This window comes from Meleagris gallopavo, chromosome 1, assembly GCF_000146605.3.
Source record: "Meleagris gallopavo isolate NT-WF06-2002-E0010 breed Aviagen turkey brand Nicholas breeding stock chromosome 1, Turkey_5.1, whole genome shotgun sequence".
Lineage (NCBI taxonomy): Eukaryota > Metazoa > Chordata > Aves > Galliformes > Phasianidae > Meleagris > Meleagris gallopavo.
In genome coordinates this window covers 131,664,982-131,683,186 of record NC_015011.2, presented here as the reverse complement: position 1 = coordinate 131,683,186, position 18,205 = coordinate 131,664,982, and the positions used below count along the sequence as shown (strand labels likewise).

General features: G+C 38.2%; 1 protein-coding gene across 1 annotated transcript in view; it reads right to left on the bottom strand.

Moving 5' to 3' along the window:
- The window catches only part of NCK2 (NCK adaptor protein 2), a 91,484-nt gene that overhangs the window by 53,890 nt on the left and 19,389 nt on the right, over positions 1 to 18,205 (bottom strand). The window contains exon 2 of the mRNA XM_003203176.4: positions 5,914 to 5,985. The gene's annotated coding sequence lies outside the window, so the exon portion shown is untranslated. The remainder of the gene's footprint in view (positions 1 to 5,913; positions 5,986 to 18,205) is intronic.

The following is an 18,205-nucleotide window of genomic DNA, read 5'->3' as shown; positions in this document are numbered from 1 at the left end:
TTTTAAAGGTAGATGTGTTTAAGGAAGATGTGCAACAAATGACAAGAGGGAAAAGAAGTGCCAGGAAGAAATGCAAAGACTCAGACTAGCATGAAAAAAAAATAAAAAAAGTGAAAGTCACAAAGACAGCAGCAGCAGGCCTGCTGGGAGGGCCAAGCATGCAGCTGCTGTGTCCAAAATCAAGAGCAGGATAAAGTATAAGACATGAGGGTAGGAGAACAGGTTGCAAATGACCTGAACATAGGCTCTATTATGGGGAACTACTGAGAGCAGCTGATGTAGGAAACAGCCTCCAAATAAAGAAGGGATAAAACAAGAGCTGCAGGGGATCCCTGAAACAAAAGAGTGTGGAAAGAAAGGGCTCAAAGGAAAGGAGTGTAAAATCCAAGAGATGGCAAGGAGCTATGATGTCTTAAAAATCAGACTCACAAACTTAAGGTCAGAGAGAGAAAAAAAACGAATTTAAAAGGTTTACTTCTGTATGCGTGGAATTCTATGCCTCATATTACTACAGGCTTAAACAAAATACACAACAGGACAAGCTCATTTTCCTCAGTTCACTCAGCTTAGCACAATTCAGGCTTTGTCAGCACAGTACTAATAGTAGTTGTAATCCAAGATTAATTAAGCAAGTTATCAGATACAGAATTCCATAGCAAATTTATGTCGGTGATTTTTTAAATATTTTGTTTTGTAAAATCTACCAATTTTAGCAGTTACCAAGAATGCTTCTTCAACACACAAATTACAAACAGTCTCATCCCATTCATCAAAAGGAGCCATTTAGCAAGTAAAGTTTTTTTAATATCATAATGCATTAAATGTAACATATACATTTAATACAATATTCAAATGATACGTATTTTCATATGGAATGTATTTCATATGGACATTTACAATTTTAGCTGCATTCTATTAACTTACACCCTGACTGTAACACGAACAATGGATCATTTTAAGTTCCCTCAGAACCTTCAAAACAGAAGAATTGTCTTCCAGCAATTATGAAATAGATAAACAATTCTGCAACTGATTTTATAACCAGGACCGATGCCAATGCTGGCCTTCACTCCTCATTCTGTGAAGCCCTAAGTCAAGCCCCCAAAGTACTGAGCTGTGAAACAAGCCTGGCATCCCTGAGAAAGATGAAGGGAGGGCATCTTCAGGAAAAGTTTGCAAGCAGAAGATAACAGCAGCTCCTTCCTGGGGCAGGACAGAGCTATTAGGGTAGCTAGCGCTTGGTAACGTCAGCCTTGGCTGCCTGGCTAATCTATTTCCTCCTCCAGGAGGGCAGTGGATTACTAAACTGCCCCTGTGCTGATACAGCCTTATCACACTGCACAATGTGCTGGCACAGGGGTTGCTTAAAATCCACACATCCCAAGCTCTCCAGCTGACTCTCCTGGATACATGCCTCCACATGCAACACTTACCTAACAAAGGTTTTTCAGCAAATCAGGTACTCTTCCATTAAGGCAGATTGACCACATGAACTATCATCAAGGGATTCTCAAGATGATATTCTGAACCACATCAGCTGTCCCTCAGAAAAGCTGCGTGTATTCCACTCTTCTAACTGAAACCAGCTTAACGCAGGAATATGTTCATTTAGTAACCCAGGAAATATGGGTTCAACTAGCTCAGTGACATTCCATTTAGCACTGGTCAAGACATAAGGTTTGGTCTCCAGGTCTTTTGTTATCATTTTATAAACAAAGAGGCACAAGCTTCATCTTGGCTTATTTGTACGTATACATATATACTCATACATATTCTTAATATGTAGTTTAATTCATAGCTATATTCAAGAGCTAAGAAATACACTAGATCCTTTTCAGCAGGCAAAGTCCTGTTTTGGCTTAGAAAATTGACACGTTGGATAAAAATACAGCTGAAGTCCATAAAGACTACCAAACCACAAAACAACTTCCACCAGGGAAGACGCTGTCATCTTTTTGTTTTCACTAAGCTGAGTGTACACATATTGATAAAAGCTGGGTTGTGCTCTCTGTGACACAGAAATCATACAGATAGCGGTTACAGCGAATCACAAATGTCATTTGTGGGCTATAATAGATTTGGTTTGTAGGTAGCAGCAGAACCTAATTGAACCTGAGGCAGTCAGGAAAAAAGAAGGAAAAAAAATTAGACAAACGATTCTTAATCTACTTTGATACTATTAGTAAAGAAAAGCATGCTTATGTTTTCATGTAAAGAATTACAACTTGATTACGACAAGAAACAAATTAGTCAAAAATTGGAAAAAGGTATTTAATTCAGTGAAAATCTATTGTGCACCGCATCAACATAAAAATATCTGGGGGGTATACTGCTGGTTGCGTGGACATGAGAGCAGAAGGGAAAGCATTTTTCTCTAATATTCATTACCATCATTTAGAAAGTATTGTATCACCAGCACAAGATAATCAGCAGTGTTCTATAAAATTGATAGCTATACTGCACTTCCATAAGTATTTTAAGAAACATTAAAAGCTATACTCAAAGGCTTAAAATTGACACTTTAGACACCTATGATAACTGACAAATACATGATTATTCTTCTTGGGAAAAGAATGTAGAAATCTACTCAGTCCATACTTTTCATTCATCTAATTATTATCAGAACAAAAACTCCCCATGAAACCACCTCAAATAATGTTAAGAATAGGAACTATTCTCCACGGTTTTCAACTCCTCAGAAATCCATTAACAACTGCAAACATGGTGAGCCACAAAAAACACCAAGTACTTTCATACAGCATTGCAGACAGTTGCATCAGGTTGCAATCAATGTGGTGCTTTTACCTCTTTAAATGAAGACGACTGCTCTTTCAGAAGCTGCCAGTGAGTCTCCTGCCTTGCAACACGTGTGCATTTGCACAGCAGCTGTCTGAATACCTCTGCAGACGAGGCTCTCCACGAAGTGTCCTAATACTGTAACCACTGACATCTGATCTCAGTTTGGCGAATCTACTGAGCACGAAAAGACTGTGACAACTGAGCTTCATCTGCTTACCTCTAATTTCTTCAGACTATCTACCTTCTCTGTACAGATGTATCCCTGCATAGCCAAACAGTACATTCCAGGAAGGTATATATGAAGGCAAGCTTATTCTCAAAAAAAAAAAAAAAAAAATTATACTAGTAAAGAATATTTCCTAAAACAAATTATCTGGGCATTACCACTAGAAGGTACATGTTAATAGTGCAACCACTTTTCAAAGCGTTTTGTTGTAAAATACAATATGCAGCTTTTTCTTTATTTATTTATTTTACAAAGAAACTGTAAGTGAAGGAGTAACAAGTTCAAAAATCACAGAATAACATTAAATGCAATATCACATTCTATAATAGTTAAATGCTTTTAGGATCGTTTCAAGCTTACAGCAACTGAATGACTACAATAAATTGCCAGAATATTATACATTCTAGCTTCACACTACTGTAACTACAGAAATGACAGAAAGTTTTAGCAACAAAAAAGGTGCCTTTCTGTACAGCTCTTTTTTTTTTTTAAACAAAGAGAAACAAACAACTGAAAGCAGCAAGTGTGCAGTTAGATAAAAGACGACCATTTAACACACACAAGTTATGCCACAGTTGTCAGATTCAACAAAATCCTGGGAGGACCCAATACTGCCTGAAGTTTGGTGAGATACAAAGACCATTTTCAGTGTCATTTGTGAACATTTAACAACTGCATTTGCTTTTCTAAGAGCAAAATATTTACTAGGTTCTGATTCAATGAAGCACTTCAAGTACAAGCTTTACTGAACCTACATATCATATAAGTGTTAATTCCCTTTTTGGAAAGGCATTAGAATGCTCCACGTTCTGCAGAATCAGTTTTACCAAACTCAATACAGTCCATCAGAAACATGCACAATGGTATGCATGTGCACACAAGGGACAGAGATGTTAAATAATAATAAAGAAATGAGATTTAATTTTCTTACTGAAATCAAGTGTTGCCTGACTGGACAGAGCAAGTATTCTGTACACCTACACTTAAAAAAGTGGAGGAAGCAACTGAGATGTCCAAAGATGGAAAAGGCTGCTCTTCTCCTCCTCTTAGCAAGCTATTGTCTGTTTGAGAACTATATAAAACCTTCATCTGCAGTAAAAGTGGTTGCTTTGGGTGTTCCTGGTGTTTGTTTTTCTTTTTTAAGTTTTCATTTTATGGAGTAGAAGAAAAAAAGATTTCTGACTCAGAAACAGCTTGGATTAAAAGCACGCTAAAGCCAGACTCCAAATACCTATTTCTTTCAACAAAGTGATGAAGCTTTTGTTTTATTAATTTTTTAATAGAAAATTTAAGTAAAAGCTACGATGAAAGAGGCCAAAAGACAGTAATTTTATATTACACATTTGAAACAAATACAAGGCCTGGGCCACAGTTAACAAGCTGACTTTTGAGCAGAAATTTCAATAGAAAAGCTATAATCATTTTACTAAGATTAAGTTCCTAGTTAGATGAATCGTTATCGTTTTGGGGGTTGCATATTTGCCTTCTATTTACATCAATGGCTATTTCAAGAGCTTTTTTTTTTTTTTTTTACTTTTTATCTGCTACCTACATGAACAAATATATATATATATATATATTGATATATATATATCAACAAACCAACCACTCTGCTCTTAAAATTTATTACAAAAGGTTTCTCACTGTTGTTCAAAAATAATTACAGAACGTTCAAGGATACACATTCTGACCTGCTGGGAAGGCCAGAGTTATAAAATCATCTTTGAATGTAGTGGATAGATATAAATTAACCTGAAAATGTAGTGCAAAAGTTAACTCACCTCAAAGCATTTCAGAATTTTCTTTTCTATTACCTTGAAGAAAACCCAATCATTTCCAAATATATTTCCAATAACATAGGTGATAAATTTAAGACTGGATTGCACTCGTAATTCTAACTGATTAACCTCCATTTTATTGGCATTAATTTGTTTAATGTCTGATAACACTTCACTGAACAGCCATTTAACACAACTCACAGCAAAAATCAAGACACATGAGGACTTAATGCATTGCTTTCCATCTAAGGACTACAAAATGTCAATAATGAGCCATCATAACTTCATTCTGAAGAAGGTAATTTTATTTTAATTTGTGAACAGAGAACCTGAACAAGAAATAGTAAATTTGTATGGTAAAGTTCCCTTGTCTGTGCTGTAGCCAGTACAATACTGAAAGGTCATTCAATGTTCTGCCTTCTTCCTTTTTTTTTAAACTAGTTATAATGAGGTTTCATTTCTTTAAAAGTTACTAAAAGAAAAGACAACAAGGTACATATACCAAGCATGTGGGCAGATGTGCCACAAGATAGAAACCATCAGCTCTATAATGTTAATTAAGTCTTCAGAGACAGTTCAGGAAGTTACTCTATATATACTGAATGCAATTCTGATCTACACTTCCAAAAAAATAAATAATAAAACAAAGAACCAATCACCACAAATATACAAACCTTCTTTCATTTCACTAATTAATAAATTATTAGTTAGTTTTTAGAAATCGAAGAATAACACTGAGGCTGCTAAACCAAAAGCTATGAATTACTACTATGCCTCCATACCTCCCATTGCAATACACTTCATCTACATCTTCTCTAGGATAAGTGTCATAAGCTGAAGTAGTCGGTAGCAAACAGAAGGTAGGAGCCAAAAAACAGCTACAGCAGTAGTTAGAACATAATTAATAACTTGATCCTATCTTTCTACCTTTTTAAGCAAGAGCTAGAACTAGTTTGTCTCAGATCACAGAAAGAAAAAATCTGCTATTTAATAAATGATCCAGCAGTCTGCAGAAAATTACAGGCATCACACCACATGAAAGCACAACCAAGCAATATATCCAGCTAGCTCCTTATCTTTAGATATAAAAATAAGGCCTGAATCACTCACCTTTGGCACACTGTTAAGAGGATCCAGGCAGTGAAAGGCAGGACTCTCCAACAAAGTTACGTACACAACTGTCTGAAATAACAAACAACACAATTTTAGCACTAAAGTTAGACCTTTAGACAATTCGGTTTTCACTCTACTAAATCTCTTAAGAGATTATGAAGAGAAGGAAGAATGACTTCAGCTTGATCCACTTATCCAGTGTAAGTTGAGTTTGTATTTATATATTTTCTGGATGGATATCAGAGCGCTGCAGAACATCCAAATGACCCAGGGAACAAACCCAGCCACCACAATACAAAGAAAAACTAGTGCATAAAGCCAATCGAAAATTCAACGGTTCTAAAAACTGCATTTGAGCTGCTATAGTTATTGCTCCCTTCATTTTCATACTAGCAAGTTTAACTCACATCTTCTTAAAGGAAAACACAATCACACATGGAGAACTGAGCATGGAAGCAAAAACCCAGGTAGCAGTCTGAAATTATCTGACAGGTAATTTCCACCCAGTGGGAACTGGAAAGGTTATCCCCGGCCTATGATGTGTGATTCAGGGTCCTCCAACACAAGTCAGAGCGAACTCTGAAGCTGGCAAGGAGAACTCTCATTAGGGAGGTTCTGTTTGGACGTGAAGAAGGGTTCCCCTCATGGCTGGCTGGGCACAGCAACATATTCCAAGAAATAAGGGGACCTTCTGCCTACATGTGTCTCAAAGTTCACCTCAACAAGGTACCAGTTCTGGCCTTAGCCCTGCTCCAACCTTCAGAGGGCTCCTCCAACAAGACCTGCTGTGTTAAGTGTTACTAGCCATAAAGTAGTATTTCAGAAGAGACCTCAGATTATTTCAACAGTTCGTTTCTATTTTCTCATGAGATTTCCAACTCCAAAGTCAGTCTGACAAATTCAGGATGTGTAAATTTGTTAAGTTCCAAATCAAACTGAAGGAAAAAATGCCGAGTATCTTCCTGTACTGCAACCCCTAGCTAACAGCAACACATTAGTACAATCTTACTCATGCAAAGGCCATTCATACACAAATGTTTGTGTTCAAAATCTTCCCTGAAAGGATTCAAATCTGTTTCCACACTACAAATGTATCCTACAAAGAAATTCAATTGAAGAGAGCAATTCATCTAATTCATCTTAATGAAAGGGGAGGAAAAAAAAGTACTGAAGAAAGTATTGTAAATACGTTCCAAAGACATTTGAAAGCAATGTTTGGACTTACATGGTTTATAAGCAGAGAAAGGGAGCTGATGAACTCCTAAACTGATAAACTCTGAGGCTAGAAGAAATAGTTTCTACTCCCCAGCTACCCTGAAATTTCAAGGTAAGTGGGATGCTGCTCCTGACACACAAGGAAAGGGGAAAAAAAAAAACAAAAAAACAGAAGAGGCAAAATTATGATGAAGTATTGTTCACTGCATGAATGAAAATATATCTGTAATGGCAGAGAACTGATGCAACAGGAGAATGACCTACCACTTGCCATCCCTTCTTTTGTGCTCAAGCACAAGCCAAAATGCCCAGTACACTGCAGCCACGCTCTTTATATCATTAAGTTTTCAGTAGATAGACAGCTACATTTTGCTGAATCAATTCTCCTCTCCAGTTACTGTATCCTTAATCTCCACAAACCATTATTCTCCATAAGAACTGCTCCACATTCTAAATTACAGGACAGATCAAGATACATTGTAAAGGGAAACAATACTTTAATGAAGCAACATTAAAAACCCTAAGGCAAGGTAGATCCCTTTTCCTGGCAGCTAAACGTTTTCAGAGTCATAGTATCATTAGGCTTAAAAAAAGACTTCAAGATCATCTAGTCCAACCATCATCCCATCATGCCCATTAAACCACGCCCCAAACTGCCACATCTACACATTTCTTGAACACCTGCAGGTATGGTGACTCCACCATCTCCCCAGGCAGCCTGTTCCAATGCTTGTCTACTCTTCCAGAGAAAGAATTTTTCCTAATATCCCACTTGAACTTTCTCCAGCGCAACTTGAGGCCATTACCTCTCTTCCTATCGCTAGCAACCCGGAGGATGAAATCAACTCCCACCTGCCCACAAAATCCTTTCAGGTTCTTGTGGACCAATTGTGGAGCAATAAGCCTCCTCTTCTCCAGATTAAACAATCCCCATTCCCTTTTGTAGGCCATGTTTCTCTCCTACAAGAATATTGTTAACCATGAAAGGAAAAAAAAAAAAGAAAGAAAGCAAGTTACTTTATTTTGTTGCAAGATCTTATAAATAGTACTCTTACACCCCTCTCACCTCACAAATCATTTACTGTCCATTAAAATCCACAAATAAAGTGGATTTTAATTTGACTCCGTCAAACTGCTGACATAGCTTCAGGGGATTTGGGGGTTCTGTTCTTTAAAGAAAACTCAACACTCCAAGCGACTGCTCCCAACTTCACAAATGTGGATCAGTGTTTACAACTTGCCTTGGAAAGTGAGCAGAAATACAGGACTATTAATAATCAACACCTGAAAAATGAATGCAATATTTATCAGTTAACTGGAGAGAAAGTACAGCTGGGGAAAGTAAAAGTCCAAATTGTATCTAAATATGTAATAAAAATGAGTCATGAAAGTATTTTAATAAAACTGTTTTGTAGAGAAAGAAAGGCTTCATTTGCACAGCCCAATTAACGTATATTAGAAGCATCTCCAAACAAATGAAGAGTCAAAGGAGGAAAACATACAAGAAAATCTCATTCCTACCAACACTTTGCCTGAAACAAAGCTCAGATGCACAGACACAACAGCACAAGATGCATTCAGGTCTTTCCTCTCTGGGCTCAATTCTTTTGCATTTTGACCTCTAATTCTATTTTTCTCCTGGTAGAAGTCTTCATTTTGCTACACAACAGCCAGAAAATATTTATGCTCTGTCTTTCATTAACAATCATTCCCCAAGAAGTACGAATCTATTTCTATCATACCTCCCCTGCCAAAAGCTTCACTGGCAACACTGCAACTTGCCGAGTGACTCAAACTCAGGATGGAAACCTGGGCCACAAAGAATTCACTTATGCATCAAATACATTCCTTGAAACAGTACTTCAGTTAGGCAATTCTGAGATCTTCCTTCTCACACATGGTAAATGGAAACAGAGGTTACGGTTTGAGATGGCATGCATCTGAACCACAGGCTTTGCATCACGAATGGGGTTTTTTTTGCCATGGTGTTCTAACAGCCAAACTCCAGAAGGCCGTATCTGATGAGAAAGCCAGGGTGGGTCATGAATATTTAGGCTCTGAGAATACAAAATCATTTCCTGTGACCTCCAAAAGGCTTCAAAAGCACATGGGCAAATAGTCACTGGGTGATACTCACAGTCCACCCACAAGACAAACTGCCACACTTGAGGAAACTCTGGAAATGAGTCTACATTTTCCAAAGGGCTCCAAGTAAGGCAGGCAGCCACTGTCATGGCTGTCCAGCAGTAGCACAGCACCCAAGGCATAATTAGTACTTCAGACTCAATACTTTTTGGTATTACAACCATATGCAGGTCATAATTCAATTCAGCTCCAGGCCACACCTGGAGGAACGTGTTCAGTTCTAGGACCACCAGTAGAGACCTGGATATATGGGAGAGAGACCAACATAGAGCCATTGAGATGATGAAGGGATCGGAGTATCCCTCCTATGAGGAGAGGCTTGGAAATCTGGGACTGTACAGCCTGGGGAAGAGGAGGCTCAAGGAAATCTCATCAGTGCCTATAAATACCTGAGGGGAAGGTGCACAGAGGACAGAACGCTTCTATTTTCTGTGAGTAACGGAGCACTGGCACAGACTGCTCAGAGAGGTTGTGCAGACTCTTCCTTGGAGACCTCCAACAGCCGCTTGACCGTGGCCCTAAGCACCCAGCTCCAGGTAGCCTAGCTGGAGAGGAGGTGGGCCTGATGGACACAAGGGGCCTTGCCAGCCACAACCAGTCTGTGATTTTATACCAGACTACTTTAAGTGTCTCAATGCTTATATATGCAGAATGCAAAGGCCTCTTACAAGTCATGACCATCTTTACAACCTACAATTACCATTAGGTCCAGTCCAAAGGTATGGAAGATATCAATAAGGAACAGGAAACACAGAATACAGTATTTAGGTGAACAAGTGATTACAAACATGCAAGGTAGAAAGATAAGTCTGTGTATGTTTCAATTGCATTGGTCTGCTAGACCAAAAGCTCCCAAACATAAGAACTACTCAAGTCCCACAATGAAAAGCATTTCTGAGTTGTCAAAAATGGATTTGAACGTGGTGCTTCCAAACAAATACCTAAAGACAAGGATCAGGAGCATCTAACAAAATGTGCACCTTAAATTTAACTGTGTCATCTTAAAAGATTACAACACTAAGAATAAACCAGTGCTCTTATAATGATTTATCTGAAAAGTAACCTCCAAAGTTATTAACCATCTTCCCTTTCATTAATAGCTGTGATGTGCCCCAATTTTTTTTTTATCCCCATGACTGAAATCCAAATTCAGCCTTACAATGACTATTTGCAATGACAATTCTCTCAGGCTCCCTTCCCAATATCCAACCACTTTCTATTTAAATTCTGACAAGAAAGAGCTAAAATAATCTCTTTGATACTTAATATGCTAATACACAAAAATGACCTGACCATAAACCTGCACTGCACAGGCTGGGAATTTCAACTCAAATGATAAGTCATTCAAGTGACTCTGATAACTATGATAAAATTCAACAATTGACGTATTGCTGGTGACCTTCTGGAGAAGAAATGAAAAGCACCACATTAATACAAATTCTCCTGCTGAGAAGATCATACTGGCAATCTGCCAGTTCATTACACCATCTAGCTCCACTTCAACATTAAATATTGCCTTCCTTTGTAATTGACTGAAATACGCTAGAGCAATTGCAGGTAACCACTTTGGGCTATTAAAGTATTCCATTAAGACTTCTCCATTAGGCAGATATTTCAAATGAAGTTACATCAAAATATGCTACGCTCAAAATATTTTAACTGTACAGACAATTGGGCAAGCACAACCCAGTGCCATGCAGCAGCAGACAGATCAGCAAAAAGCACTCCGAAGCTCAGTGCCTGCCTGAATTTGCTCGAAACAAAAAGAAACCCAAAGTGTACTCAAAGTGCTAGTGTATCCTTAGTATTTTAACCTCCTAGCTGCATATCCTCACATAACTCATTTAATATTACTATATTCGAATCTAAGAAAATGGTAAACACATAACTATTGTGTAACTCAGATAAATCCATTCATTTCTTGAATACTACAAATGCAGCAAGGAGTAAAACACTTAGAGAAATCAGAAAGCAAGACTAGATTCACACTGCCTTTAAAGTTTCAGAAAGAGAAGCAAGTTGCCACTTTGCATTACAACATGTATGAGATCCTCAAACAAATCTAATCTAAGCTTTTCTTCTTTAAGTTTGTTGTTTCTTAAATGCAACTAAGCAAGTGAAATAGGGCAAAAAAATAGGTTCACTGCCTTGCATGCAGGAAGATTTAAGCCTATAACGCCAGCTGCAAAAAATGAGACTAGCCTTTGAAGCAAAGGCAAACTTTGGTGTTTAACTGGGCCTTTTTAATGGTCCAGATCTGGAGCCACCCAAGGCTGTAAGGGTGGTCTCCTCCAACCAGTGCCCAGGCAGGAGCTTGTGCACGTCTGTCCTCTGTGCTCCTACCTGATGTGCAAGTGTTGCAGTACACCTCCTATCTGTGTCAAGGAGGAACCAATTAGGCATGTAGTTATCACTGGTCACTCAAATAACTTTTTTTTTTTTCCCCTCCATATACACACAGTTTTTCTTCTTTATTTGGGGTGTGTCCAGGAGGAACACAATCAGCAAAAACATGCAGCGGGTCACACCTCACCCCACCACAATCAAAGAGGTTGGCTGGCTTAAATTCTCATTTAAATCCTGCAGTCAGATCCGTATCCTCTGCAGACAGGGTATGTTTCTAAAAAACAAAACAAAAAAAAAACCCAAGAACAATTTTTACATCTACCTGCACAACCATTAACTCCCAATCCATTACTGAAACATGAGGAGTTCATTTTCTAAATAGTACTGATGTTTATCTGAAATACCACACTCCTAAAAAACAACTTCCAATATCGGCTTCCTCTGTAGTTGCAAAATATGCATTAATAAAATGTTTTTAATTTTGCAGAAAACAATGAGGACTGTTGAATCTATCGATTAATGACTGCACCTGCTATGCCTACAATTTATTTTCTATAGAATCACATTCTGTTAAATGGAATTTGTACTTTTTTTTTTTTTAAATATTTTCTCAGCTAGAAAATTCCCTCATAATTTTAAGCTATCGAATAACCTGATGTTGATAATAAATTACTAACTGAACTCATGGTAATATGCAAAACATTTTTTAAATTCCCATCTTAAGCAGGAATTTCCATCTTAATACTTAACGATATTGACATAATAATTCAAATCTGATGCCACAAACTTTCAGGTAAAAGAAACACTGAAGTAGAGATGGGGAAACCATGAATGTAAGGACAGGAAGCATCATCCCAGCTAGGTGACAACTGCTTTGAGAAGACATCTAACATTCAACCCTCAAAATAATAAACCACACTCACTTGCCTTCGACACATAGCAAAGCATTAAAATAAATGCTACCCATGTCCTGTCCCTTGTTGTACGCCTTCTTCATTTTACAAGGGTACTATGCCTCTAAAACAGGACTCATTTTGCTCAGCATTCCCATTCAAAAGCAATCCCTGAAAGGAAGAGCAATCAGACTCCATTTTATCTTCATTCCACTGTTTTTTCTTTTCTATTTATAACATTAAATTGGAGCTCAGAACCATTCTAATTTTCCTTATTTAAGAATTTGCATTCTGACTACGTAAATGCACACATACACATCCCAAAAGACCACACAGAAAAAGCAACAGAGGCCTTGATTAATGCTTAGGGCAGCTCTATAGGCATCTCATGAACGCTTCCAAAGGCACGCTAAAGACCTGAATCATCAGTTATAATTGCAGATAAGCAAGCAGAAACTTAACCACACCTAAGGATGTTCTTGAACTCTGTATCATAGTATCTTTGAAGAAGGAAAGGATCAAACTTCAACCTTACACAGTATCTAACTTAGCAGGCTTCTCAGGCCACATTCATGAACACGAGGTAATTATTTTTCTTTCCTCAATAGCACACCTTAAAAATCAGATCTGTAGTCTGAATAGTAAGAAATATCTTAGTTATCTAACTTCCTTCAACACTTCAGAATCCAGAAAGTAGCATTTTAAACAAGCAGTGTAACAATTTGCTCCATTAAAACTTCAGCCTCTGATTTATATTTTTATTTCAAATTACTGTTTCTGAAAACCACACGGTCTTTTCCGTGAAGTAAAATTAGTTTTGAATTGTCCAGGACCAGCATGGCTATTAATAATTGATTAGTCCAAGCAGCTCCCCAGTAGATCTATTTCTCCTGTTACATATTTGCCATGTAATGTTCTGTGTGTCAAAATACATATAGAACCAACTGAATCATACCAATTCTTCCAGACGTCTCTAAGTCAGAGCTTTTAATTCAATACTTGGGGATTTCATGGTTGCAGAGGATGCCTACAAACAGCACGTCAATATAGTCATTAAAGCAACCTAGTGATCTGCACATCTAAGGAAAAATGCCTGCCTCTGCTGGAAAAAGGCATTCACAGATGCCTTTTGGAGAAGCGAAAAACCACAGATTCCAATAAATTAGCTACCACACAGGATGCAACATTTAGTCACGGGCACATTATCAGAGCAACATGAAGCAGAGACTCCCGGTTACCACTCTTGGCTAGGAATACGTTTCAACTAAGCAAATAAATCTCCCATCTAGGCAAACAGACAAGATTTGTTCTCGGTAAGACAAAACAGAAAATGGACTGTAACAAGAACTACAGAGAGCCTTCAGGTCACTATCATGGTAGAACAAAACAAGGCATGCTTAGCAATTCAAAGTTTTATAGATAAACTTATTAGAGCTCCTGTTCGGATAAATGATTCATTCTTTATTAATCCAAAGACAGTCTTTCCTATTTTCATATGTGTGTATTAAATAGTTGCTTGTCTGGCTGTAACAGTACTCTCTACCTTTGGAAGCAGTGCCACTAACAACATACGGACAAGGTGATGTTAATTCAGATATGGCAAGGTCAATGTTTGTGTTTGGCACTGGTAGGCAGACACAGGGAACTGGAAGATGTGCTCAGAGCAAATTCTGATCAACATCTTCACAGAAAACACTGTCAGAAACTTCTTGACAGCTCTCAAACAGCCCAGTGGCAGCTCAGTGCATTACGCTGATAGAATCACAGAACGGTTTGGGTTGGAAGCGACTTCAAAGCCCTCCCAGTCCAGGGCTGCCCCCCACCAGCTCAGGCCGCCCAGGGCCTCATCCAACCTGGTCTCTGAAAGCCTCCAGGGATGGGACACCACAGCTTCTCTGGGCAGCCTGTGCTGGGGCCTCACCACTGTCAACGTGAAGAGTATCTTATTAACATACCATCTAAATCTATCCTCTTTCAATTCAAAAGAAGGCCTGCCCTCAGCACTTCCTTGCTATAAAACATCCTGGAGGATGTTTTGGCTCCCTGCGTTCCTCCAGGTGTCGCCTGGATTGACCAAGAAACTTGCTTTAGGTGAACAGCAAGAACAGAAACTTTCACACAGCTTTGTTCCTACCAAAGTGTGCAGCAGCCATAGTTACAGACGCTTCTGTTGTTGCCATGTGAAGGATAATTACATATTCCAAGATCTCCTAATGCCCAAATAGAATTTGGCAACAATTTAGCTTCTGATGTTTCCAGCACTGATTTTCTCCCTTTGGCATCTTGCACACATTTGATGGTGTCTCATTCTACTGCTTTTAATCCCACCAGTTCAGTGAAAAAGACTACAAATGAAAATGCAATGGAAATATTGCAGGCCTTGCAACAATAGCCAAAAAACAAGATCTCCTATGGCAGCTGTCAAATTAATGACATCTCCAAAGCTATCTAAATACAGTATCTGGGCAGAAATCCAATTATGTGATTTCTGTCTGAACACCCCAAAAGAGAGTCCTACTGGGGTTAGAAGTGGAAATAATTGTAAGTGCAGATTAGCAACATAAGCAGCTTCACACTTGAAATCAGAACAAGGGAACAAAAACCTGAACACATGACATTTATCTGGACACAAGGGAGAGGAAAAAAGAACCGCCAGACATCTGGCAAAAGGTCAACGCCAATTACATTGTCCAAATTTGTCCCCCAAGGTACTAGCTCCCAGCTTTGCTTCTTAGAAATAAGGGGTATAAGCAGTAATTCAAAGATTTCTACTTACTTCCAGATCCTCCATTACTCCGTGTATTACTTTTTTTTTTCCCCCAAAATTCTTCACATACTTCATATTCAGAATGTATATATCAGACGACAAATTAAGACTGCTAATACAAACCACAGTTACAAACAATTGTAAATAATTTCCACAGACTTTTAGTAAGCTACTGGTAGGCAGCACAACTGAGAGTTCTGCTATTACAGGACTGCATGTGCTATGACTAGTATGAGCATGAACTTCCTGAAAGTACAAACTAAATTTATCTCAAGTCTACATAACAAAAATAATAACAGTATTCCCCCTCTGCTTAAATACTGAAGCTTGGAATATCATTTGTCACGGTTGCTTTAATTCAAGGCTCTGATTTCTTTCTGCTGTTTTCGTTAACCTGTTCTAGCTACCAATTTCCCTTTCACTGTGGAAGCCTCTGTTACTGCTTAGTTCTGTGGCATTTTCATCTTGCTGAACCTTACTACAGAATTCATTTTGTTTGTGGTTTTATAACATGCAGCTATCAAACAGCCTTTTTAGTCAACAAAGTTAAAAAAAAAAAGAACAGGAAGAGTTGTTTCTTTTTTTATATATATAGGTATATTAAAATAATTGCTTCTGAAAATATAGATAAGTACAGATTTATCTGTTTTTCAAATGAAACTGTTAAAGAGACGGGCTACTAAATTACTTAAAAAAAATGAAGGTGTCATATGACATGAATATGAATTGTTATTAACTAAATTCTAACTACAAACCATTATCTTTATTACAGACAGATAAATAAACTTTTAAATAAATAGAATGAATAATACTGAAAAATACCAGACTGATTTAGACAGTTTCTAATCCTGATCAGCCTGGATACCAATGTGAACACTTTTAAAGGTAAGGCTATAATTCACCAAGTGCTCCTCAAATTCAGGACAAAGGAAAGCATTCATTACGAACAGCCTCTCCTATGAAGAAACACTGAAGGAACTGGGCTTGTTCAGCTTGGAGAAGAGAAGGCTCTGGGGAGACCTCACTGTGGCCTTCCAGTACTTGAGGGGAGCGTATGAACAGGAGGGGGAACGGCTGTTTACAAGGGTGGACAGTGATAGGACTAGTGGGAACAGTCTTAAACTGAAACAAGGGAGGTTTAGGTTAGATAGCAGGAGGAAGTTTTTCCGCACAGAAGGTGGTGTCACACTGGAACAGGTTGCCCAAGGAGGTTGTGGATGCCCCATCCCTGGAGGCATTCAAGGCCAGGCTGGATGTGGCTCTGGGCAGCCTGGGCTGGTGGTTGGCGACCCCACACATAGCAGGGGGGTTGAAACTAGATGAACATTGTGGTCCTTTTCAACCCAGGCCATTCTGTGATTCTACAATCTTTAGGAATACACATTCCAGGATGTGCTCGTTACACCATGACTCAAACAACTAACCGAAGGTCGGTTTTGGTTTTGTTCTCCCCTAAGCATAGTCCTGAGATTTTCAGAAGTTTGAAAATATCAAGTTACTTCTGTCAGAATCTCCTAAATACCCGAGACCACAGCTAATTCAAAAAAGTAATTCAAAGAAATGGATAATGCATAAATATACTTCAATTATCTTGCAACTAAAAAATCTTATTCAAAAATAAATTCCAGTTGGATCATGGAGTCAATGAGACTGTCAAAAAACATTCTGGCAAAGCCCAGAGAACAAATTTCTCCAGCTCCAAAATTATTTGTTTATCCAAAGAGCTAGATATACTCAAGGAATCCATTTGTTGCCAGTTCTTTATTACAAGAGATTTAATTTTTGTGTTTGCTCTCTATTGCACACAGAGCAGCAGTATCACGAATCCTGCTCTGCCATATATGTACTGCAAATCCAATTACTACTCTATTAGGTCTCATTTAGGTCCCATACAGCGCGACAATAAACTGAACAAAATGAGTATCAGCATGCTTTCCAACCATCTTTACAGTATGATATAGGTGGCAATCACAGCTTAATAACATTTCATTTATTATAAAGGCAGCTCTGAATTTTCTCTATCTGCCACATGTTTCGGGGAGACTTTAGAAATACCTACAAACTGCCACCCAATGGATTCAACATCTCCTGCAAAGGCATCATGGTTTGGTTTTATTATTTGTTGTTGTGATGTGATTTTTAAGTAAGCTCTTATTGTATCTGTATATAAAAAATTCTCTTTGCTAGAACTCTCAGATGCTCTGAATACTTCACCACTTCACTGGAGTTAATTTATGGATACATTGTGATCATGTACCCTTCCATTTTCATTGGTGTACTTGCCAAATTTGTCTCACCATCCAGCAACTCACATTGACAGATGTCCAGACATTCTTTCTTCCAGGAATTCAGAAAAAAAAAAACACAAAAAAAGTCCTCAGCGCCTTTTAGTAGTAAGCACTTGACTCAAAGTTCTCCCAAGGATGACTAAACATTTGTTGAACAGCTCGTTCTGTAGTGGCTGACCTGACTAAATCATCTTCCTTGTGCAGGCCAGAAATAAAAACGTCACCCAGACATTTACACACATGATCTGTTGTTAAAACACAAAAGCTAAGTAAACACATACTGTCCACTTTCAAAACTAGTCCCCATATTTGGATATTTTGTTTCCAAAACTGAAAGGTTCGACCTTTCAAAAATGAGCTTTTAAATATTTCATTTTGTTGAACAATTTTAGTAGTAACTATTATGTTCTGTCTTTTACATGCCTACCACCAATACTGAGCAGCAGTAGGAGAAACTATTTCAGGTTGAGGGACAGGGAATCTTAAGGCATGTCGAGGCTTGTGCTCCAGTTCTGCAATTAGAATGAAAAGATTTGGGCTACAGCTTTTTCAATAGAGACTGTAAAGGCAGTGACGCTATTGATTCCCTTGTTCCACCCGCCTGCCTCCCCAACTAGAAATGGTCAAAATACATG